General features: G+C 36.8%; 1 long non-coding RNA gene across 1 annotated transcript in view; it reads right to left on the bottom strand.

The window, feature by feature from the left end:
• LOC307194653 overlaps positions 1–22717 on the bottom strand; it is a 493721-nt gene that overhangs the window by 54182 nt on the left and 416822 nt on the right. Inside the window, exon 5 of the long non-coding RNA XR_013830601.1 lies at positions 5682–5783. This is a non-coding gene — a long non-coding RNA (uncharacterized lncRNA). The remainder of the gene's footprint in view (positions 1–5681; positions 5784–22717) is intronic.

Genomic DNA, 22717 nt, shown 5'->3' on the forward strand with positions numbered 1-22717 from the left:
TGGGCTGTCGAGATTTTGAGGTAGAGACTGCATTGGTACATCCATTCTGCCTTATAACTGCACCGGCTTACATCCTCACAGGGTAGAGATGACATGGGATCAAAGGAAGCTAGCGAAGTATTTTATCCTTTTATTTTTCTTTTTTTTTAAAAAACACTTTTTTTTCACTGTAGCAAATTATCTGCATTCATTCATTCAACCAATAGTTATTTGATTGCTGCTTACATGTTGCTCTGAGCCAGGCACTGGAAAGAGAGCAATAAATAAGACAGACTTATTCCTTGCCCTTTCTCTGTAATGTATTTTCCTATATGGAATAAAAGTTTAAAATACTCCTTTTAGGTTGATGCTTGTTCTATCTTGAAACATTTTTATATTTCAATCTGACATGAAATGCCTTTAGAGGGATTTCACAATGGACTGAGAAATTGCCCAATGGTCAGAGGGCTCTTTACTTCTGTTAATAGTCTGGGGTCATTCCCAACACTAAGTGGTCATAGATATTCATATTTGGAAAGGATGTTAAATATTTTCTAGATGAACCTCCTCATTCTATATGTCTTAGGCCCAGAGAAGATATAACACATGCCAGAATTTATGTAAAAAAATAGTCAGCTCAGCTGGGATTAGAATGGAAATCTCCGATATCACAGATGAAAGCATTTTCCTCCATGATGCTGCCTAATAGACTTTATACTAAAAGCCACATCTTAGAGTAGGTTCTCTGTTTGTCAATTACATGAGTACATACCCTAACATTCTCTTTAAATTAGAGCCTTCCTGTTATGTCTCTGGGGGAAAAGTTGCCTTTCATTTATCTGGCTGTATTTCTATGTAACACATAAAAGGGATTGCTGAAAAAAAATGAGACCACTGAAAGCTATTAAAAATAAAGAAAAAAGTTATGCTATACATTTCAACTGGAGACATCAAAGTTTGTAGTTAGTCTTTGTATATTAGAAAAGTTGGCACTGTGAAACGCGATTTTTTTAAATCAAAAGACTTTGAATAGAAAAGGTGTTTGAGTGAAAGATCAATTGTGTTCACAGGTGCATCCCTCATCATCTTCCCTCTCTGTTTTCACTAGTCAGAAACATTTCTATTGAAGAGCAGAAGAATCTGAGGAAAATCAATGTGGGGAGAGGCAGGCATCTCTTTGCTTAACTGGCCATTGGTATAGTTCTCTGTTGATTGTTGGTGTTACTGCTGGTAACCGTGATTGGCCATGGGTAGCTCTACGCAGCAGGTGAATGGTCACTGGCTCCTGTAAGCACTTGTGAGGGTCACTCCCTTGAGATGACCCTCAGTCTTTATCACTACTTCATCTATCTACCCTTGTCTTCTTTCCCCTCACATTTCCACACAGGAGAAATCAGTTCATATTGCCGCTAAAGGGCAGCATGGAAGGTAAAGGAGGCACCAAAATGATAATATACACTTATTACTGCCTCACATATGGTTTGAGCTTTACGTTTTATACAGCATCTTGGTTGGTCCTTTTTCAGAAAGCTTCACTGTCAATTATTCTGAGGAGGGAGCTTCTTGGTACAACTCTCCCTTCAATCACCTGAGCAGAGTTGTCTTCAAGGCTCATTTACCCCTGATCACAATACAGTTTTAGCATTGGAGGCCTCTCACTGTTGACTCCACTGGAAAGAAGCATCCTCAGTGCTAGTCAGTTATTCAAATGTTTATCCTAAGAACTCTTGGGCAGAAGAACTTCTCTGAAAAACCTCTTTTAGGACTTTGAGTGGACTGCTGTATAGATTAATCATACCAGGTGTCTGAATACTTGATTTTCAGCCTGAATATGCCTATAACATCGAAGTTAGCTTCTTCCTCTATTCTTTTCATTTCATTATTCTCAACTACCACCCAAAATGCAGAGTCCCACAGTCATCTGTACTCTATTAAAGATACTGTTGTAAGCATTGTGGATACAGAGATAACACACGAGTACGTGGATCATACACATTAAACTAATAAGCGGTAACTAGTGTATTAAAAATATCAAATGTATGGTATAAAAATATGAATATTTTTCTTATCTGCTTTCTGCTGAATTTGTTTTTTGTAAATTAATCCTTTCTTGGGAAGATTCCATATTTCTCCGGTAAATATTGTTTATTAAATGTTAGCTTTTTCCAGTTTAAAACCTCAGTCTCATATCTGATTCATAGCCTTACAGTTCTCCTTTCCTTCTATAGGTAGGTTCATACTTTTTTCTCTCTTGAGAACTTTGACATCTGATTCACAATTCCCCTCTCCACTTTATTGCCATTACTATGGGTGTGACTTCAACACTGAAGGGGACAAAACTACAAACATCATAGTCTCATTATTCCTAAATAATTCGGATTCTTACAATGGTAAGCTCTACTTCACTTTACATTTTCTCTCTAATGACTACAACTTGCATTCATTCAACAAATAGTCATTGTGTGCAAATAATGAATCATCCTCCTGGAAAATGCTGAGGCTGTACAAAGATGATTAATAACTGCTCTCTGCCCTCCAGGAGTTTTTGGTCTTGAGGAAGAAAGAGACAAGCAAAAAAACTTTACTATACAATAAAGTTATTATTTTTATTCATTTACTTACTGAAGAAATACTAAACAATAATAGCCAACACTGTTGAGTGTTATCATTGCTCTATATGTTTGACATGTATTAATTCTTTTTAATCCTCACAAACACACTGTTATGTAGGACTTATCATTATCCCTGTTTTACAGTTGAAAAAAGCTGAGTTATTAAGAGATCAAATAAGTTGTCCAAGGTTGTTCAAGGTCACACACAACTTACAAGTGTCGGAATTAGAACTTGACCTTAAGCAGTTTGGCTCCAGAGTCATTCAATCACTACACCATACTGCCTTTTCTGTAAGTAGAGTTACGTCACAAATCTAACTTATCACCCTTGAAATGATACCTATATGCCTAATGTTGGCTAGCTTAAAGAAATGGCAACTGTGCCTCCTGGTCCTGCCAGCCTAGGGTCCAAAGCAGCCGCCCTTCCTGCCACTAGCCTGACGATTTGGCAGACATCCATGCCCTGCCAATAATACCAGAGAGACAAAAGGAGGTTTGGCCATTATGAGGTTAGGATTTTGGTAAAGACATCAGAATAACATGTGATAAAATTGGCTGGAGCTTTAATGAATCCACCACATTCTCAAGAAGAGCTCTCCTTTATTATCACGGGCAGGGCAGGACTTACCCCAAGAGTGTGAATGGACCTGAGTCTAAGGGTAAAGGGAGCAGGAAAACCAGGGTGAAAAAGCAGAGGAATGGAGCTGACCATTCCTGGTAACGGGGGAAACCTCAGGATACTTCCCTTATTTGCCTCTAAATTAAAATGGATCCCATTTCTCTTCAAGGAAAACTCCTTCTCTGGCTCTATACTGCTTGTATTCAGCAGTAGCACTTGAATTTAAAATTAAATTTGGAAGCTCTAAAAAAAAAAAATTGGACACAGGCCAAGGGCAGTCAGAAAGTGAATGAAAATCTTTTTGAAAATTTTGTTGATGATGGAAAATCTGGCACAGGAAATACGTCTGGCAGCAAATCTATCTTTTATAACAAGGAATCAAATGTGCATGACAACATTCTTTGTTTTATAATGGATTATTTATGTCTTTGCTATTAATGCTTTCAGAAAATATATTTATTGAGAGATAATCACCTTTGTATCTCTATACTAGGCACTATGGGAATACAAATGAGATCTGAGGTATGCATTTGAGGTGAAAGAGCTATGGAGGAGGAGGCATGTGATTCATGCCTTGAAAGAGGAGGGATGCTTGGCTAAGTGACAAAGTACACACTTTAAGAGAGGAAACAGCATAAACTAAGGCATTGAGAAAAGAATAAGGCAATACTAAGTACGTGGAAGAGTCTGGTCTGATTCATTTAGAGCAAGTACAGAAGAGGTTTTGAGGAGTGTTGGAATATTGTGAAGTTTGTAGCATAGTGAAAGGTTAAGAACAATGCTTCTGAATCACACAACCTCAGATTTCACTCAACTTTGGAACACAGAAACAGTAAGACTCAAACCAAGTTTAAGTTACCTCTCACAGCCTGAGTTTGCTCATATATTTTATCCTCTATGAATTAAATGAGATAATGTGGCACATTTTTAGCACAATACCTAGGAAAAATATTAGCTTTTATTTTTGTCACCATCATCCTTACTATTCTAAAAGTAGCAAGGGCTAATATGTGAAGGCCTTGGGAAATGTTTGAGGTTGGATTTGATATTGTAGACAGTGCTAAATTCTTCAGCTAAGTGATAAATTCTGAATACAGTGATAAGATTTCATCTGATAGTACACTGAAGCTAAATTGAAAAAGAATAATAAGAATATATGACTTTGATATCTTGCCAGGATGTGAATCTTCATAAAGACAGACTCCTTAATTAGAAGTTGCAGAAAAACCACCTCTTGGTTTTTCAGAAATACTTTATTTAAAATTTCCAATTTTTCAATTACTTATGCACTTAAACTGCTCCCCTTTTTTCTTTTTGGGGCCATTTTATTAAGTATACACATCTTCAAAGGCACAGAATAGGGGCTTAGAATGGAGGTATAAAACAAATTAGATTTTTCCACTTGCCTGGAGAAGTATAACACTTTTGACCAAGACTTCTTTGTGGTTCTCATTGTTTCTTAATATTACCTTTTCCCTGAATGTAATTTATGGATTACTCTCACATGCTTTGGAGAAAGGGATAGTGAAGAAAATGACCACACAATGGACAATTATGCAATTTCAGAGCACTACATTCTGGTACATATTAAGTGTTTTGAATTTAATTAGTATCTTAATAGATCAAATTGCATATTATTCCAATTATGCAAAGCTGTATTGAAAATAAATGATGCGTATATCTCATTCTTTTTATAACACTGCTAATTACTACATAATGGTTTAATGATTTGCAACTGGGTTAACCACACACATGGCATATTGTAATATACCAGTTTTATATAAATCCCAGGCAGTAAACAATCAAACATATTCTTCAACTGCATACATTTAATACAGAACCATGATATCCACTAGTTGGAAAACAGGCTTATCAGATTACACTCACATTTAGTTAAAAAAAAAAAATCCTATTACTACCAGAGTAACTAAATTTTGCTTTAGCCAATTCAAATTTTCTTTGTATATTCTGGGGTTTATTTTTGACTTAAATGTTGACTCCCTATTTGCAAAATTTGAGAAAAAAATCATATCATGAAATGATTTGAGAGTAGAAACTTAATATGTGTTTCTGATGATAGTTGTGAAAAAATTAATTAAGCCTCTAGCCTAACTTAAATGAATTTGTCCTTGCATTGCTATAATGGCATATCAATCAGACAGGATAGCAGCTTAATTGTTTTCTTAGTTCATTTATTTGTGCAAAATTTATATTCAAATCCACGCTGTTGGAGTCAGAGTCATTGTCAGATTTATGGAAGACTTCTTTAAATAGTCCTTGCAATCTTATTGGGTCACATTTTGAGTCCACATTCCAGCTCTATCGTTCAAAAATTTTATTGCATTTTGATTTGCACAGATGTAACAAAAATAAGTAACTAAGATACTGGTTGAAAAATAAAACATTTCTGTCTCTTCAAAAAAAATGTTAAAAGATTAGAAGATATAAAGACCTGTAATGATTTTTCTTACCTTTCTCAGCAGTGTGACATTAGGCATTTACACTCCTAGATGGTATCAGTATAGAATGCAAGCATCTCTTTGAAATCAGGTATTTCTGTGGCTTGTCAGAATCTAGGAAGTTTGAAAAAAAAGAGCTGGCTGGGTAGAATGAACGTGCTGAAGAATTATGGGAAATGTAGTAGGAAATAGTAATTCAATACCAGAAATAAAAGAAAAAAGGAAGGGACAATAACATGTGAAATGTAGAGATTCTAGTATCTAAAATGATTTGGCTGTGCCATTGTTGTGCTCACTCAGGAGAGTCAAATACAGGAAACAAAGTGGAAGATTATAAAATTATTTTATATAAGCTATTGTCACCATGCTTCTGGACTCACCACCTTGGGAACCGGATTTGAATATGCTTATGTGTTAGCCTGGACTGCTGAGACAGCCTGGCATGTAACTAAACTTCCTAAAATACTTTTGGAGATTTGTCAATCCTGCAAAGGGCACTTAGAGGGCATTAAAACTCTGGTGGTCTCTGTTTCACATTCACAGAGTGTGTTTGGTTTGGCTCACATTTTATCTTTAAAAAAAAAAAAAGCCAACATGTTAATACTGTGATATGTCATATAATAGTAAATATAAACACTTAATTTCTGGCTTTTCTTATAAATTGGTACATCTAGCAATACTGAACCCAGATTTCCTTGTTGCCACAATAGGTTGGAAATGAGAGAGACATATTCTTGATCCAGGGAATGCATTCCCACAGTACACATTATTCCCTCTTGCGTCCCTGATACTGGGACCAACTATTGATTGGGGTTTGTCATCAACCTTATAGTTTATCTTGTAGCACTTTTTAATACTAGAAAAAAATTTCTTTTCTTTTTTAAAATTTGTAACACTTTTGTCACCTTCTTGGGAACCTACTAGGAATCTGAATTTGTGACACCTGCTTTTTTGGCTTCCCATTATTCACAGTCCATGATTAAATTACTCAGCCTGACATGCGTTTAATGTCCTCTGATTGTGTCTCAGTCATTCATTTAGTGTCTGTTTTATTGAATGCCAGTCATGGTGCTACAAACTGCAATAGTGGTGGTGGCACCAGTAAAGGTGATAAAAGGGTGAAAAAAGCACAGTTCCTACTCTCAAGGATCCCAGAATCTCTGAAGACAGATTTCACAGAATTTTAATTCAGTGAAGTGATAAGTGTTCTAAAGCAGCATGTTCCTAAAATATTATTGTTATAGAAATACACAGGAGATCAATGTCAATTCATACTCAGGTTGGGAGATTTAGGGCCCTTTGACAGAGGAGATGACACCTGGACTACACTCTGAAGAATTTTATGAAGCCTTATAAGTAAGTATTTAATGTCTGTAAAAATAATAACAATGTTCACAGTTTTCTGATGCTTCCTTTTTTTGAAACTACTCCTTCCCTTTGTTATGGAAGCAACCAGACACTCTGGGGCCTCCCCATCCTCTTTCCCTCCTCTTCAGGATAAAATTTCTGGAGGTTCAGCACTGCTTCCATCTTCCTTCCATTTCCCAAGAACTCACAGAGCTCAAAGTGGCTCTATGGCTCTCAACTAATTCTTGTTTAGTTATTGTATGGATAAAATGATCTTGTGTTGGGCAGTCTAGAACGATTTGCATGAGTATATGTCTTCTGAGTTCTGACTAACAGCCTTGAATAATTTAGGGTGTGTTTGTGTGTGTGTGGGGGGGGGTTGTGTGTGTTTAGAGGGTACAAAAATAAACATGATGGAACATTTTCTAAATTCTTAGGGGAATTTGAGATTTAAAAACACTGACATTGACAAATTATTTCCTAATACTCGGAGTTATCATTAAGCAAGATCTTTTCCTGTAGAATCAAACAGTATGTTTTTTCTTATATTCTATTTTTCTGAGTTAATTCAAGAATGATTATTTACCTTTGGTAGTTTATAATGTACAAGACAGAATTAATGAATCTTGGGTTATTTTGGTTTTAAATGATTTGTTTATAAATCCCGGAAGAGACAGTATTTATAAAAATAATTGACAGAAGATTAATGGCCAATGTTAGAATCTGTAGCAGAACTGACCAAAGTGTGATGCATAGCCTGGGAAATGGATTTGTTGGTCTTTGATATGAAGCACATACTATTTGTTTGCCCCAGTGTAGAGTTATTTATTATATCTTAACAAATATTGAATTATTAAATTCATAATTTGAAAAAGAAAAGTATAATTATATCCATATATATTCTTAAATAATCAAATAGGATTAAGAAAAAATATTTTTCAAGTCTCCAAAGACATATATGAAGTAGTATAGGTATAATATATATCAAATATCTGTATAATATCATATATATTATATATATGTATGTACATATATACACATTCTTTTGTTTTATTTTGTTGTCTATTATGAAAAATACCTCAGCTGAACTGTATAAACATTCCTTTAAAAGTGAATCACGAAGTAAATAATATTTTCCCAAAATATTCCTAAATTTAGATATTTTAATAATTTCTATCCATTCTTTACATATCAGAAAAGGTATCAAATTTACTTCAAATTCAAGAATTCTAGATACTTAACCTCTAAACAGTATTTATTTAAACATATGGACATTTTAAGCCATGTACTTGTGTTCCTTTTTTCCAATAATTCAAGTTAATTCAATGGCATTAATTAATGAAAAATGATGTACTATTTATGAGGTACAAGTACTACTAATGTACTTGGTCCTGAATCATAATTTGAAAGCTATCAATCAAGGTACTGGAGGAAGCAGCCTTGGCACTACCATTTTGAAATGAGACTAAAACTTAATGGAGGAAGATTGAGTGGAGAGCACTTTCCACTCAGTTTTGTCTTTGTAAAATACAATTCACAATTGGTGCCAATGATTTTAGAATTCAGAGAAGAAAAGGAAATTCCACTTAGATTGCTGCCCACATTCTTCTGTTTCTCCAATTGAATTGCTTTGTATTGTTTTGCACTATTATCATAGTTACACTCTTGATCCCACTGTGTAGTAGAAATGCACATCTTTTAAGTGTCTATCGTTAGAATATGAAACAGCCTTGGTTGTGAGACATCATTTGTTACTTGAATGAGCAGAGTGGTTGCTGGGGTTACAAGCAGGAATCTATTGTTCAAGATAATTATGGGCTAAAAGAAGTGATTTGGTTTGAGGGACCAATTCCAAATAGGTTGATGGGCTTCCCTCAGCTTATAACATATTGCCCAAGTGTCATATGTTTATGTAGTGCCAGGATATCCAATAATATGAGCAGGGTACAAGAGTGGGGAATTTAATAGAGTGATAATTATTATCTTGTATCATCTGGTCATACAAAACCAAACTCCAGTCAGGAGCCTAGGGAAGGTCTGGAACTAGTCTTATGCAAGTGAATGGCAAGACATAAGTAGGGTTCAAGGGATACAGGAAAAGGAACTGAGTTTCAAGGTAAGTCTCTCTTACTTCAACGCAAGCAGTTTGTTCATTTGAGACATATTTATAGATGATTACTATTAGCCAAGTATCTGCTAGATCTGGGAATGAAAAGTCAGACACAGCCCCTGTTCTCAAGTATCTCATAGTTTAATGAATTATTTAGGCACTTGCACAGATGGTTGTGTATAATCAAGTACATTATTGATTGATAAAGGTACCAGGATTATGCAGGTTTTGATGAGAGGCAGCTAATTAATCCTGAGGGATTATGGAGTAGGGAGGTGAAAGGTATTCCAGATTAGAAAGTAGAATGAGCAAAGACACTAAATAGAGCGCTCAGCGTACAAGAAATGTTTCAGTCTTGGCCAAGTGTAAAGTAAAAGTCAATGAGTATCTGGAGTTGAAGCTGGTGAAATAGGCAGATTCCAAGTCAGGAGGACATTATTTTTCTATTCTATGATATTTCTACTCTGTACATAATGGGAAGTCACTAAGGGGATTTAATCAGGGGAGTTTTATAGGTAAAATTTTCATTTTACTTGATTATTCCTGTAGCTGTGTAGATGATACATAGGAAGGGTTCAACCAGAAGGCAGTTTGAAGGCTACTGCAGTAGTTCTTTTGAGAAATGATGAGGTCAGACCCATGAGAATGGGTTTAGTTGGGTTAAAGATAGAGGTGGTAGCAGACTTGAAATTTATTCAAGAAGTAAAGGAGGAAAAAAAAAAATTTGGCAGGCAGCCATTATGGCAGAGAAGATGCTGTGTGTTCAGCACACCCCTTTACTTTTCCTCCTAGGCTTATGGACAGACTACATTTTCCAGCCCTTACTGCAGTTAAGGTGGCCTTGTGACTTGGTACTGACCAGTGGACTATAGCTAGAATTGCTATTTGCTACTTCTGGTCCTGGCTCATCCAAACCTTTTGTAATCTTGCTGTTATTTCTCTCACTCTTTTGGATGCATAGGTTTCTGAGAAAGTATTCCAAGACCCCAGCACTTGATAGAAGGAGACTGCATCCCTGAATTACCCTAAGAAGCAAAGCTTCACTACTGACCTTTATTGAACTTTATTATGTTTAATTAGTTGTTTGTTTTTAATAACAGTAATTAACTTACATAACTTACATAAGTGAAAAAATGAACCGCAATGAACATATTTAGATGGAAAAGGATCATTTCAGTTTGACATGGTGAATTTTAAATAATTATGAAGTGATTATCAAAAAGGTAAAAATTGTAAGAGTAGATAAGGTCATTCAGGAAAGTGGTTGACTAAGGAAAATAGGAAATAAAGGATGAAATTCTTGGAGCACCAAAAGTTAGGAGTCAGAAATATAAGAAAAACAAGGAGCTGAAGCTGGAGAGAGAGTCAAAGTAAAATCCAGAGGGACTTGACTTTTACCTTTTAAGGTATAAGAATTTTACTCTTTAGGTGATGGGAAGTCTCTGATTGATTTAATCAGGGGAGTGATTTGGTAAGCTTTGCATTTCAGTTAGATTACTCCTGTAGCTCAGGAGATGACATGTATGGGCCTTAAAAATTAGAGAAGAGTTGAGAGGCTACTACAGCAGTGTTTATGGTTAATACAAAGTTGTCTTGGAAACAAAGTAAGTAAAGTTTCAAGGACAGAAAATACAGTTAATGGAGAGAATGAGCAAGGTTGCCAAATACAAGAGAGAGCTTCATTTTCATAATATGGAGTTTGGCAATATGACAATCAACAGGGACTTTAGCCATACCGCGGGTGGAGGGGGGGCGTTAAGCATGATGAGAAGTGAGGAAACAGAGACTGCAAAAGTAGACAAGATTTCTGATCATGTAATGAAAAAAGAAAAATACCTGGATCTTAGCCAGAGGTATTTATTTAGGGTTAAGTGATTTTTATTGTTGATTTTTGTTAGGATGAAAAAGGTGGTTCAAGTGCCAAAGGGAAAAAGTCAGAAGAGAAAAAAAGGGAGCTTAAAGATTCTGCAGGAGGAAGAGATAACTGACATAGCAAAGTCTCAGGAGTAGGAGAGGAGTGGAATCAACATCCAAATTGGTGGTGGGTTAACTTGAATAGGACATGAAGGAAACATTATCATCAGAGACTGGAGGAAAGGAAGTAGGGAGCTCCAGCATCAATGTCTGTATGCACGGATAGCAGAAAGGTGAGATAGTTCATACCCAATTTCCTCTATCTTCTCTAGAAGAAACAAACAAAGATACTGAACAAGGTGCTGGAAAATGCATGTATAGAATGGTCATTGAGGGCACCAAAACACTGTAACCAAGGACAAATAAAAAGATCTATACAGAGTACTGAAAATTATCTATTTTTACCTAAAAGCCAAGGACAATAATTGGTATGAACTTTCCAAATTATAATGATTAATTCAAGTGTTAGATTTCAGTTTCTAAAATCAATTATTTGGCAGTGCTTTTGGGGTTTAAATATGATGATATTTTATGATGAACACTGTCATTACCGAGCTACCTTTTCCATTGACCATATATATAAACATATTTACCTTATAATTAAAAAAAAATGCTTGAACTGTATAGTCACTTACATGGGGCCCTCCCCTGTCTTCATCTGTTAAGCCCATCTGGGAACACAGGTAGACAGGTATTCATTCTGTTAGTAATTCCACCTCTCAATTCTCGTTTCTCACATATCATCCTAAAGCATGAACATAGGACAAGAAAAATGTCCTCCGGAAAGAGCATTCAAAGGATATCAGCTCTTTGTTTACGGAAGAATTTCATGAAATGAGATTGCCTATAAAATAAGCCTCAGGTGGTGTTGATGTCAAAATCAATACCATTAAGGAATTGTCAAACACTACTTCTCAGAGACTTTTCCTGAAACACTCAGGTTAAGTTGGAAGCTTCTCCTCAGTGCCCTTTTATCAAACAAAACATGCCTCTGACGTGGCACTCTATGTGATAGAATTAGGTCCCCTTATCTGCCTAATAAACTCAGTCTCCTGAGAATTGGGGCTGTAAATTGTTCATTTATATTTCTAGCACTTTGAAGGCTGCTTGGTACTTGTAGGCAATCACTAACTGGTAATTGAATAAAATATTGGAAATAAGTGAATTATTGAATAAATAAGTGGATGAATATTCTTATATTCAGTGAAGATATAGATTCATTTGATTTCATGCCAGACCACACAAAAATGAAACAAAAAAAGAAACTAAATGAATAAATAAACCTTTCCATTGTTGGCATCAAGAATATTCAGAACATATATCCCATTTATGCATACAATAGCTGCTATGATATTCTTTCTTATTTGTTTAGAAATGCTAAAGAAAAAAATAGGAGAAACGCCAAGGAGTAAAACGTGTACTATTGCGTTCAAGAGCAACTCTGCATTACACAATACAATTGGCAAAAGACATCTTTCCAGTCTACTATTCTATAGCTCAGGAAGAGAAACTTCAATTAACAGTTAAAGTCATTGCACTGCAGTATGAATGTAAATCACAGAGTAGATAGTGCTCATATTGGTTTTCTGGGTTTCCTAAGCAAAGAAGAAACAGAAAAGTTTTCTGCAGATTCTCTACGGTTACCAAATCTTAGTGTCCATTTTTTAAGTCTATATTTTGAATTTAATTCATTTTGTGAGAAAAGATGAAAAAAAGTAAGTGAATACTTAGTTTATAGCAAAGCCATTAGACCTAGAAAAAATTAATTTCATAAAATATATTGCTTTATAATATTAATAAAGAAAATACTACTTCCACTAATTGTCATGATTAGACACACTTGAACTCTTATTAAAATGAGTTCACGGGCTTCCCTGGTGGTGCAGTTGTTAAGAATCCACCTGCTAATGCAGGGGACACGGGTTCAAGCCCTGGTCAGGGAAAATACCACATGCCGCACAGCAACTAAGCCCGTGACCCCCAACTACTGAGCCTGTGCTCTAGAGCCGGCGAGCCACAACTACTGAAGTCCTCGTGCCTACAGCCCATGCTCCTCAACAAGAGAAGCCACTGCAATGAGAAGCCCGCACACTGCAACAAAGAGTAGAAGAGTAGCCCCCGCTCGCCACAACTAGAGAAAGCCCACGCACAGCAACCAAGACCCAACACAGCCATAAATAAATAAATTAATTAATTTTAAAAAAATGAGTTCACATTGAATAATTTTTTATAGGATCAAATATTCAGAAGCTATGTTAAAATTTGAAAGCTGTAGATTTTCCAAAAATGGTAGTTTTAGTCCAATTTAAAAATGATTGATAATTTTAATACATTAGTCAATGCACGGATACCAATTTTGAATTGTTTTAGAATTATTTCCTCTCTTCTCAAGTGAGTTCATAGTGTTATGGCTAAATTTGACCTGTCACAAAAAGATGTTATAAGTGCAAAGAACATTAGACATGTAAATATTAAGGGAGCTACACCACTCTGTGATCTCAGGCCAAACTACTCTGAGCTTCATTTTTTTTCCATCTATGAAATTACTGTCCTATGAACAGTCCTGTATCCTTTGGAGAGTTTTCAGGATAATCAAAGGATCAACTTAAAACACTATCTACAGGGCAATTATTTTTAAATACTAGATGATTACATTTTCCCATATTTTTAAAGTAATTTGGAACTACTGATCAATTGTTTGCATGTTAGCTACAATTTGTTTGTTTTCATTATGTTTCATTATGTTTTTGTGATTTTTGTGGAGCTAGACTAGAACATTCCTGATCTCTTATTAGTTCTAAGAGTGGGAACTAAAATTTGTCTTTGAAATAGACTCTTTATTTTATCCTCGCGGAGGCTGATTTATTAAGTCTAAAAGTATACCACCTGGGCTTCCCTGGTGGCGCAGTGGTTGAGAGTCCGCCTGCTGATGCAGGGGACACGGGTTCGTGCCCCGGTCCGGGAAGATCCCACATGCCGCGGAGCGGCTGGGCCCATGAGCCATGGCCGCTGAGCCTGCGCGTCCGGAGCCTGTGCTCCGTAATGGGAGAGGCCACAACAGTGAGAGGCCTGTGTAACCTCAAAAAAAATAATAATAATACCACCTCATTATTCATTACTTGAAGAAGACCTGAGTCAGTAAAATAATCCACGTATAGCTTTTTCAGATTAGTAAATCCATCATTCTACATGATGATGTTAATAGCTCACTTCACTGGTAAAATGGTATCTCTTTGAAGAGATTACTATCATGCAAACTTGTTTTTTCTGGGGGGTGCAGTTTGATAATGTGAGTAATCAATGAGGTAATGTTGAACTGCAGGAATAGAAGTTAGAGACTATACCAGAAGAGCACAGACCCATTTTACATCCTTCAAATACATGTTGATCTTCTATTGTTGGGTAGAACAGGGTCCTGGAAACATAATTTCAACATATAGACTAAAGAGAAAAATTGCCAATAATAACTGCCCTGTGAATGGACACATCTACTGGCCATTTAGTGGAGCTGTATCTGAAGTTATGTTTTAAGTCTTTCTTTTTTGCTTTATAGTTAGACTTTACTATCTTCAACCCACAGTAAAGTTAAAGAAAAAAATCTCTGTATTAGTTTCCTGTGGCTGCTGTATCAAATTACTGCACCTGGGTGGCTTAAAACAACAGAAATGCATTCTTTCACAGTTCTGGAGGCCAGATATCCCATATCAGTATAACTGGGTCAAAATCAAAGTATCAGCAGGAACACAGTCCCTCCAGAGGCTCTAAGGGAAAAATCTATTCCTTACTCTTCCAGCTTCTGGTGGCTGGTGGCATGCCTTGGATTGTGACATTCCCTGGACTCCAGTCTTCCAGGCCAACATCCTGAAATTTCTTTTGGCTTTATTTTCACATCACCTTCTCCTCTATGTGGACCTGATATCTTTGAGGGAGCATTATTTTGCCTGTCACACTCTTCCTCTTTACATCTTGATGGTAGCCAAAGTAATACTGACCATTTAATTCAAATCTTCCAACAACTCCTTAAAAACATGAGGAAGAAGAAGAAATGAAGCAAAGCCCACACCCACAGCATAACTAAGAGAAAGAGAACACCGAATTTTCAAATTATGCATGAAACCCTCTCCCACATGGAGAGGCAGTGCAGCTTAGGGAAAAAAAGCATAGAAGAGAGAAAAGGAGACTTAGCCTAAGATTGATCTAAAACAGCTACCAACAATGAAAGCCTACCTTAAGTGAAAAAAATACCGAAAAGGAGTCACTTATTTTGAACACTTATTTTGAAACACTTATTTTGAAAAGGGATATATATCCTATATGTCTACACACACACACACCAGAAAAACCTTGTACATGAATGTTAATAGTAGCTTTATTTATAATGTTAAAAATTGAAAGTATCATAAACGTCTATCAACAGATGAATGGATAATCAAATTATGGTATATCCATACAATGGCATATTCAGCAATAAAAAGAAATTCCCTTCACTTAAATATAGTTCTGCTGCTTCTAATTTTAAGCTCACATGTACCAACCTGCCTTATGCCATCCCTCCACACACACAAAAGAAAGTGGGCAAAGAGAAAGCGAACCTATCGTAGCATCAGAATTTACCTTCATATCTGCTGCTCAATTATGCTATTTGAGCTTTGCCAATGCAGAGCTTTAGAATTTACTTATATTTTAAATTAGCTATCTTTAGCGACGTCATCTATTGTCACCCATACCTTAATGATTTAACTACCTAGCCATTACATCTGTGTGCTTCTCTGGAATCACCTAATAACAGTTCCTATAGACTTCTCCTAAGGAGCTATAATTTGAGTGTTGTCATTCTTGATGTCATAGTATCCAAAAACCAACCACTCCTTACCATCTACGCTGCTATAAGTCTGATCCAAACCACTATGGGCTCTCACCTGCAATATTCTTTTCCTGCTTCTGTATTTGATCCTCTGCAATCAATCTATTATTCATTTTAAAATTCAAGTTATATTATATTATGCCATTGTTTAAAACTGTCCAGTGATCACATCTCATTCAGAGAAAGAGTAGTAGTCTGCTATAAGGTCCTTAGATAATTGTCAAATCAGACTCATGTGAATAAAAGTTCTTAGTACCAAGCTTTACTAATAATTTCAAGGATAAAAGTAATCATGAGGGACAGGCAAAGAAAAGAGTGGGTGGTTTAGGATACAATGCCCTGCATCAGGATTTGATCTGGTACAGATTAACGTATGAAATCTGTAAGTACTATAAGTAGCTATAATATAATATTTACTCAAACGCTTATGTTTTTGGTAATGAAATATCTCTTCTTTATTCTCAAGTTCATGACATTTTCCCCAGACCTCTGTCCTATAAACCCATCAATTCTGAATTTATCATATGCAATCCTAAGTAGACCAGTTATATCCTGCTGAAGGATTCCATAAACAAAGACTGTCCCATCAGCTAATACAGATAGTTTCTTTGCCAGAAAGTTTGTTATTGGCAGGTTTACAATCATATTTGATTGGTTCATCTTTTTTATTCCCCACAGGTGCTCCCTGATAAAAGGAGAGAATGGATAACAAGCCTGCCTCTTATCCAATTTTTCCCAGGCTTTTACAGGATTTGTCTTTCATTTTTCTGATAGCTTCATCTCCCCCTTATCTTTTCCAAGTTCATTCCACCTCAGTCAGCCCAGACTCCTTTCCTGTCCTCAAAGATACCAAACTTCTGTTTCAGGACTTTTGCACTTACTAAACTTTTACCTGGTAAGTCTTCCCAAATAGCTGTACAGCTAGCTTTCTCTTTTTTATTCAGGTTTGTTCACAAGTGTCCTCTCTGAAGCCTTTCCTAAACATATTATTTATATTAGAATCACCTTTCCAATACTCCCTATCTACTTCTTCTACTTTATTTCTCTCCATATCATCTATCATCACCTAACATACCAATATTTTCCTTACACATGTTTTTATTGTGCATCTCTCCCTGCTAGAATTAAAACCATGAGACATTCTCTTTTTTTGCTATTTTGTCCACTGTTATATCCCTCACATTTTGAATAGTATCTGGGACAAAGTAGTCCTTCAATTAAATGTTTATTGAATGAACAAAATAATCATTCAGAAATTATATTATAAACCACATTAGCTATAACTCTCTATCTAATTCTTCCTTTATATCCTATATATGAGATCATTTCAAATCCATTTCCACACAGTAATTGTACTAAACAATATCATCTCATTTGGTATGCATTCACTTGGACATTATTTTTCCTGAATGCCTCTTCCATCTGGTTAGCAGACTGTTTCTCCTTGCAGGACAGTTGGTCCTACCCAAAATGTCCATAATATATTTGGTTCATGCTAAAAGAACCTGGAAGTATTGAACTGGACCAAATGTCTGCTAACCAGATTTTTTTGTTTTAATCATGAGAATTGCACACTTTCTCTGCTTTCCCTTATTTATAGTTCCTTCATTCTGAGACAACACTTTATTTATTTTTATTGAGGTATAGTTGACTTACATTAGTTTCAGGTGCACAACATAATGGTTCAAATTTTTTATAGATTATACTCTATTTATAGTTGTAAAATATTGGCTATATTTCCTATGATGTACAATATATCATTGTAGCTAATGTATTTTATACATAGTAGTTTGTACCTGTTAATTCCTTACCCTTATCTTACCCACTCCCTCCCCTCTTCCCACTTGTAACCACTAGTTTGTTCTCTATATCTGTGAGTCTGCTTCTTTTTTGTTATATTCACCCGTTTGTTTTATTTTTTAGATTCCACATATAAGTGATACCATACAGTACAGTATTTGTCTTTGTCTGACTTTTTTCACTAAGCATAAGACCCTCCAGACCCATCCATGTTGTTGCAAATGGAAAAATTTCATTCTTTGATTTATATATATATATATATATATATATATATATATATATATATGCCACATCTTATTTACCCATTCATCTGATGATGGACAAGTAGGTTGCTTCCATATCTTGGCTATTGCAAATAATGCTGCTAGGAATAGTGGGGTTTATGTATCTTTTCAAATTAGTGTTTTCATTTTCTTTGGATATATACCCAGGAGTGGAATTGCTGGATCATATTTTAGTTCTATTTTTAGTTTCTTAGGGAACCTCCACAGTTTTCCACAGTGGCTGCATCAATTTACAGTCCTTCCAACAGTGTGCAAGGGTTCTTTTTATCCACATCTTTCTGATTTTTGTTATTTGTGATCTTTTTAATAGCAATTCTGACAGGTGTGAACTGATACCTTATTGTAGTTTCAATTTGTATTTCTCTGATGATTAATGATGTTGAGAATCTTTTCATGTGCTTGTTGGCCATCTCTATGTCTTCTTTGGAAAAATGTCTGCTCAGGTCCTGTCCATTTTTTTTTTTTTTTGCGGTACACGGGCCTCACACTGTTGTGGCCTCTCCCGTTGCGGAGCACAGGCTCCGGACATGCAGGCTCAGCGGCCATGGCTCACAGGCCCAGCCGCTTCGCGGCAAATGGGATCTTCCCGGACCGGGGCACGAACCCACGTCCCCTGCATCAGCAGGCGGACTCTCAACCACTGGGCCACCAGGGAAGCCCCCTGCCCATTTTTTTACTCTTTTTTTATATATATATATATTGAGTTGTACGAACTGTTTATATAGTTTGGATATAAACCCCTTATTGGTCATATCATTTACAAATATTTTCTCTAATTCAGTAGGTTGTCTTTTTGTGATACCTCCAGCTCTGCTCTTCTTTCTGACGACTGTTTTGGCTATTCGGGGTGTTTCCATACAAATTTTAAAATTATTTGTTCTAGTTCTGTGAAAAATGCCATTGGTATTTTGATAGGGATTGAATTGAATCTGTAGAGTGCTTTGGGTAGTATGGTCATTTTTTACAATATTAATTCTTCCAATCCATGAACACAGTATACCTTCCATCTCTAACATCTTTAATTTACTAGCATTGTCTGTGGTTGATTTATCACCTTTACTGTATATTTGCCTTTACTAATAAGATTTTTCCTTTCATAAATTTCATGTTTCCAGTTGTGGCCTTTTCTTTTTTCCTTAGAGAAGTCCTTTTAACTTTTCTTGTAAAGCTGGTTTGATGGTGCTGAACTCTTTTAGCTTTTGCTTATCTGTAAAGCTTTTGATTTCTCTATCAAATCTGAATGAGAGCCTTGCCAGGTAGAGCACTCTTGGTTGTAGGTTATTCCCTTTCGTCACTTTAAATATATCATGCCACTTCCTTTTGGCCTGCAGAGTTTCTGCTGAAAAGTCAGCTGATAGACTTATGGGAGTTTCCTTGCATGTAACTTGTTGCTTTTCCTTTGTTGCTTTTAATATTCTCTCTGTATCTTTAATTTTTGACATTTTAATTACAATGTGTCTTGTGTGGTCCTCTTTGGGTTGATCATGTTTGGATCTCTCTGCACCTCCTGGACTTAGATGTCTGTTTCCTTTCCCAAGTTAGGGAAGTTTTCAATGATTATGTCTTCAAATATGTTCTCTGTCCCTTTCTCTCTCTCTTTTCCTTCTGGGACTTTTAAAAGGCAAATGTTAGTATGGTTGATGCTGTCTCAGAGGTCTCTTAAACTGTCCTCATTTCTTTTTATTCCTTTTTCCTTTTTTATGTTCAGCTTCAGTGATTTCCACTACTCTTCCAGCTCCCTTATACATTCCCCTATATCATTTAGTCTACTATTGATTTCTTCTGGTGTATTTTTTATTTCCATTATTGTATTCATCTCTGTTTGGTTATTCTTTATATTTTTTAACTCTTTGTTGAAAACTTCTAACTTCTCACTCTGTTCACTTATTTTTTTCCCAAGTTCTTTGATCATCTTTATTATCATTACCTTGAACACTTTCTTGGGTGGATTGCTTATCTCCACTTCACTTAGTTCTTCTTCTGGAATTTTATCTTATTCCTTTGGAATATGTTCCTCTGTTTCTTCATTTTGCCTAACTTGTTGTTTTTATTTCTATGTATCTGGTAGGTAGGTTTCATTTCCCACCCTTGGAGAAGTGGCCTTTTGTAGGAGACATACTGTGCATCCCAGCAGCATACTCCCCTCTGGTCACCAGAACTATATGCTTTAGTGGTGCCCCCAGTGCTCTAGTAGTGCCCCACTGTGGGCTGTGTGGGTCCTTCTGTTGTGGCAGGCTGATTACTGTGGGCAGTCCAGTAGGCATGACTCATCCTTGGTCCAGTTTGTTGCGAGGCTCTGCCTTGTGTGGAGGCTGCTGGCTGCTGGTTGGTGGGGCAGGTCATAAGGTGACTGGCTGTGGAACCCTGTGAGGGGGCAGTGTCCCAGGGCTACTTCTGGCTCACTGGTGTGAAGTCAGTGTCCAGCAGATCCTGAAGTTGATGCCCACTCACCAGTGGGTCAAGCCAGGTCATGAGGCTAATGCTGGCCCACTGGTGGGCAAAGCCTGGTCCTGGGGTCTGGCTGCAGGGCCCAGGGGTCCCAGAGCTGGCACTGGACTTTTGGTGGGTGGGGCTGGCCAAGCCAGTCATAGGGCTGGTGCTGGACTACTGGTGGGTGGACTGGGTCCTGCCATGGCTACAGTTGTCCTGGGGCTGCTGTCTGCTGGCCAGTGGGTGAAAGCTGGTCTCAAGGCTAGAGTAGGCTTGCTGATGGAGAGAGCTGGGTCCCAGGGTCTCTGGCTGCAGGGCCTTGGGAGTTCCAAGTTCAGTACCCATACACTGGTGTGTAGGGCCAAGTCCTGGGCCCCCTGGTGGACCAGACTGTGTCCAAGGGCAGCTGTGAGCTCAGGGATTCTTAAGGCAGCCTGTCTACTGGTAGGTGGAGCTGTATCCCTGCCCAGTTAGTGGTTTGGCCTGAGGCATTCCAGTACTGGTTCTTACAGGCTGGTGGGTGGGGGCAGAGCTGGGTCCTGAGGCTAATAAGCTAGAAGGAGGACTCCAAAATGGCATTTTCCAGCACCAGTGTTCACGCAGTAGACTGAGTTTCTCAAAATGGTTGCTGCCAGTATTATGTCCCCAGATTGAGCTCCAGTTGCCTTCTGCCTCTCCGAGAGACTCTCCAAGATCAGCCAGTAGGTCTGATCCAGGCTCCTTTCAAATTACGGCTTCTTCCCATGGTCCAAGAGCATGTGAGATTTTGTGTGTACCCTTTAAAAGTGGAGCCCCTTTTTCTCCCAGCCTTCTGCAACTCCCAAAAGTAAGCTCCACTGGCCTTCAAAGCCAAATGTTCTGGGATCTCATATTCCTGGTGCAGGACTCCCAGGTGGGGAGTCCCATGTGGAGCTCAGACCCCTCATTTCTTGGGAAGAACCTCTGCAATTGTAATTATTCCCCCATTTGTGGGTCATCCACCTGGGCATATGGGTCTTGAATATATAGCGACCCCCTTCCTACCCATCTCATTGTGGTTCTTTCTTTATATCATTAGTTGTAGAAGATCTTTTCTGGTAGGCTCCAGTCTTTTTCATCCACAGTTGTTCTGTAAATATTTGTAATTTTGGTGTGGTCTTGAGAAGAGGTGAACTCAGGGTCGTTCTACTCTGTCATCTTGGGAACTCCTATCTAAAATTTGCTTTAATTTCTATTGCCTAAAATGTACCCAGGTTGTTTCTTGATCTTACTGGAACACTTTGTAAACACTAAAGCTTGCATTAAGTTTACCCACTAAGAGTCTCATCAGCTTATCCAGTCTTAGTTTTTGATAATATGGTATAAAAACCTTAAATATCCAATAGGGACATCATGGAGAATGTCAGTTTCTTTCTCTTATTTTGCTTCTCAACAATATATTTACCCCAGAGGTTGTCATTCATTAATTTATTGAGCTGAATGTATATAGGCAACACTACAGAGAATCTGATACATACAAGGCATTTTACCGTATTCTGGAATTTACAGCTGGAAAAAGTATGGTACTTCCCATTATTCTTTTTACATGATACCAGACTCATAAATAAACCACTGCAATTCAGTTTAATTGCTATATTTGTAATATATAGAGAATTGCTATGGGAGCTCAAAGGAAGAAGAACTTATTTGGCTTGGGTCAACTTTCCCTATTTAGTCATTTAGTCCAAATTAGAAATAGTAAGTAAAGTCCCTCTTACATCTTGCTTCATTTTGTTATCTCCATGTGAGCACAGAACAATGGACATATATTCCATAGTTATTCTATGATATAAGTGGGGTTTATAGCTTATCTAGCATGATTTATGTCATGAAAGAAATGACCCATATTCAATTTTCTCTTCTATAAAATTGAAAGAAATGTGCAATTGCCAGAGTTGTGAGCATTGAATAAGATAATATGATTGAAATGTGGAGTACAGTCTCTGGCCAGGAAAAGTTGCTTGCAAAACCTATATAGCATTGTGAGTAACTGCCTAGGCTCTGGAATCAGGTATACTTAGTTCAAATTCATGCTCTACCACTTACTATCTGTGCAATCTTGAACAAGTGGTTTAATCTCTCTGATCCTAAATTTCTTTTTCTATGAAATTAGTATAATAATAGCACCCAGTTCATAGGGATTTTTGAAGATTGTGTGGTAACTGCATGTAAATCACCAAGAAAAGTGTTTGACACGTAATAACTAAGATAATATCACCCTTTATTATTCATTGCTTTCTTTACTTATTTTAAGGAGTATTATGAAAATAATGATCAAAGA

This window comes from Stenella coeruleoalba (assembly GCF_951394435.1).
Source record: "Stenella coeruleoalba genome assembly, chromosome: 11".
Taxonomy (NCBI): domain Eukaryota; kingdom Metazoa; phylum Chordata; class Mammalia; order Artiodactyla; family Delphinidae; genus Stenella; species Stenella coeruleoalba.